Raw genomic sequence first — 4,414 nt, forward strand, 5'->3', positions numbered from 1 at the left:
ACTCAGTTCTGTCTGAGGTTTGTGCGGATGATACTATTCGGAAGGACAATGAAAGCTTTAGAGGTAAACCATCTAGCTCAAATAATGGATCGAGATCATAATAGTCTACCTGATCTATGGAGTTACAATTCTTGACTTTTCGGTAACAGAACATACAGAGTAACTCGTGAAACGACAGATTTGTAATTTGATGCAAATCAAGAGATAACAGTTTTGTTTTTACGAGACGTTAAAGGACCTGAGTATGAGAGAATTATAAAACGACTAATTTGTTACAGAAATATACCCAATGAATGATAGAAAAGATTACAGAGATCATTCGAAACAAGATTTTTGAAATTTACAAAACTTACATGAGATCCCATAACCCTTGAGTTTCCAGTTGGCATTACATATGGAGGAGTGGAAGGATTAGGTGCAACCGTTTGGTTACTCCCTATTGCACTAGGCACGGAATGTCCTGCAGGAGTACACGGATGATTGTATATTGTAGTACCACTATTAACATTGCAACTACCAATCGACCTAACACCAGACTGCAAAGATCCTGGTCCAACAATTGATGAAGGATTTGAAGAACATTGAGAGACTGGTAGTTGTTGCGGTAAGGTGTGATGCATAGTAAGACAGTTGTTACCCTGAGCGTCCCTGGGAGTAGTTGAACGCGTTACTACTGATGCTGTTGTTTGGGAGTTCATAGTACTTGGGCTTGGTCGGAAAGCTGGTGATGGTTGTGTATACTGTTGATTTCCATAACATGAGCCTGAGTAAACACTAGAATTGTTTAAAGAACGTGATTGTTGCGAGCTATACATTTGTTGTTGTTGCATTACAGGTGTTGAAGTTGGGGCATTAGAAGAGACTTGATTCCGACAACCAGCAGGTGGCCTGGGTGACTGCCCAGGACAACCGACTGAGCCTGGTACCATAGCGTTGTTAATCACCTGAGGTATTGTGTTGCACGTCTCTTTTTGAAGTCGTTCGAGATTTAAAGTCAGTTATCTTTTATTTTAATGCTATATACGTTATTAATGAACAAATTCAATGGTCAATATCTATTTTAAATAATGCAAATATTTCATACTATTACTGACACATTGCTAGTTCTCTCTTGATCTATCTAACACTAAATGTAATGGAATTATAAAAAATTATCTAAGTAAATTAAGTCTTTGATAAACACTTAGCAGTTGTTTCAGACGACTGACCTGATTTTAAAATGTACTTCATGAACCGGTGTAGCTTAGGGGAATTCCATGCCGAATCTAATCTGGATACTATTTTTCTCGCCTACACAACTAGAAATTTGTTTTTTTAAACCAAGTAACCTGAAAATGTAACGGACCACTTTATTTCAAGTTCAATATTTGTAAGAGAATAAGAAAATTAGAAAATAAGCTTTTAAAAAATAATGTAAGCAATGTGTTACTCGTTAACCATTTATCAAATGTTCCTATCGTTTTGATGAATTTCCATGAACTAATCATCCCATTCAATAAATTACTTCATCGCAATTCCTGTTGGTAAATTTTCTGAAACTACATTTATAAGATATATATTCGAAAGGTTTTCAATTCAAAAATGTTCTATCTTCTTCAAATCCACTTTAGCGTATTGTCAACCGATTTTGAATAATTAGAATATACTCATGTTTAAAGTTGTAAACTTCTTGTGTGGTGTATGCTACTTATGTTGACAGACATATATATATATATATATAAGTTTAATATATTATCTTCTAAGAACACATACCATATGCCTTTTCATTCTATTCTTCCAAGTTCTTTAATGTATCCGTACTGTTTTATGTCATATTCAGTGTTATTTCATTATTTTGAAAAGATTGGTGTCATTTCTATGAGCTCAATCTTAGTTGGTTTTCATCTCAAATAAAAGTTCAGTGATTGATTATAAATATATTAATTTTATGATTCCCTTGAGGACAATTCAGTTCATCAAAACAGTAATTTATTATTTTTGAAGATTTTCCGCCCTACTAAACTTTTCAGTATATGTTTTATCAATTAAAATTGCTAAAAGAAAAAAAGAGCATTTTGTTGACAGTGAAGTATTTCTGGTGATTTTAATTCCTCTGAGTAAAAATACAATATCTCAAGTAAGATACAATATCATGAGTATACACAATCCTTAACATACAGAAAGGGATTTACAGGCAAAATCTGTAACTAAAATGTAAATGATCTAGCCAGAAATAGTTTCAATGATAGAATCAACAATTATACATAGTTTTAAAATTCAACTTTTTTATAAACGAATATCGTTTGTAGGATAACTGCATTTGTTTTAATCTATTACACTCCTGACTTCCACATACTGTATTGATGTGGAATTTTTTTCAAAACACTGTTTAATAAGTATTGTAATGCTTTAGAGACTTTAATAACACAAGATAATAAACTAATTGATATACAAATAAAATTTACAACGACTACTCCTTAAAGTACCAAAAGGACTGACCCCAAACTTTTATTACCATCACACCAATTACACTTATACGGCTCTAACATTATGTTTATCATTCAATCATGCCGACAGCCGACAGAATTTATTAATTATAATGGTAAAATTGTGTCATCAGGTTCAATGGATAAAGTATAAGGATAGAAATAAAACATTTTTGCAATTTCTTATGAGAACAATTAAACAGTGTTTGAACTAATAATTTTACGGAAATTGGGAGTCGAGTATATAGGAAATATTATGTGTAGAAATTATGCCTGAGATAATCTCGAAATCATAATCGTGATTTTGATTATTAACTTAACGACATCCGGACGAGATTTTTTAGATAAAACGTTGGAATCGTTTGGGTTTCAACCTCTGAGGTCATATTAAAGACAATTTTTAAACAATTAAACAGTTTGATGTTTATTTTCTATCTCCTGTGATAACAAAAATATTTGGTTCTGCGAATAGAAGGAACAGTGAGAGCAAAATTTCTGTAAATGAACATTGTTTCACAATCTAAATCACTTTCATGACTCCAGATATGAATGTCTTACCAACATAATATAGTGAGAAGAGTTCAGTTTATTGCTTTATTTTAAGAGTCAAATTGAATTTTTATGCTATTCTAATAAATTATGGTAAACTTAAAGTACTTTTAATAGTTATAAGCTGATAGTAATAATAATTTACTTATAGTATAGTACATTTCAAGGGAAAAATGTCATTTTACATAACTTTCTACTATGGTTAGTAAAATATCAATAGTTTTTGATCCTATTCTATCAAAGATCTACCTTTTGTGGTCTTAATAAAGAGCTTTTTCAATAAAAATCATTGATTACTATAAACTGGACAAAAAACTCGATAGTGTAATAAAAAAACGAAGATTATCAGAACTATGTGATATATTAGCGCAATACATTTCGAACAATCTAATCACACATATACTTGTTAAGAACATTTAAATATAAAAAATAAAAGGTCAACTAGACTGGAAATGGGGGAAAAGAGCAGACAAGGATAATAATAATAATAACAAAAATAATGTGAAAACAATTTGGAACCTAATCACTCTGGATAATAAGCTAATATTACCAGGGTAGGTTTAAGGTAAGAACAAACTGCTTTTGAATACACAAAGGGGGTTTGAATTTTTGTATGGCTAAGGCTTCAATAAACCTTACTATACGCCCTTTTATACTTTTATACAACACCACAAAAGCCGAGTTAAGATCAATCTTATGGCAATAGAGGATGATGGATTTTTATCCTCTACTCTTATCGGGTCACTTGATTCTATTTGTTTCTGTAACCATTTTGGTACATATTCACACACACCCTAGTTTTCAGATCACGATTGCTCTTCCCTATGTATGTGTGACATAATTAAAATTAACAGTTTAAGAATAATTATTTCCTGAGACAATATTATACCAATTCTGAACTTGATAATAATAATTAGAAATTTATTTTTACTGAATAATTTCTATAATAAATTCAAATATTATATAGTTGAAATCATGAGTCAATTGAAGCTAGAAAAATAAATTTCTAATTATGATTATCAAGTTCAGAATTGGTATAATATTGTCTCAGGAAATAATTATTCTTAAACTGTTAATTTTAATTATGTCACACATACATAGGGAAGAGCAATCGTGATCTGAAAACTAGGGTGTGTGTGAATATGTACCAAAATGGTTACAGAAACAAATAGAATCAAGTGACCCGATAAGAGTAGAGGATAAAAATCCATCATCCTCTGACTTTCAGTGCACATACACGTCTTACTTTTATGGCCTTGTTTTCCGAATTCCACCACAGTGGTCTCGACGATATCGGATCCGCGGCCGCACTGGCCTTCTTTTTACAAAAGGGATATCGAGACATTAGATGTCCGTTTTAATTTTTCTGTTCTCATTCCCACAAAACAAATTAAAACATT

The sequence above is a fragment of the Schistosoma mansoni genome, chromosome 4, assembly GCF_000237925.1.
Source record: "Schistosoma mansoni strain Puerto Rico chromosome 4, complete genome".
Lineage (NCBI taxonomy): Eukaryota > Metazoa > Platyhelminthes > Trematoda > Strigeidida > Schistosomatidae > Schistosoma > Schistosoma mansoni.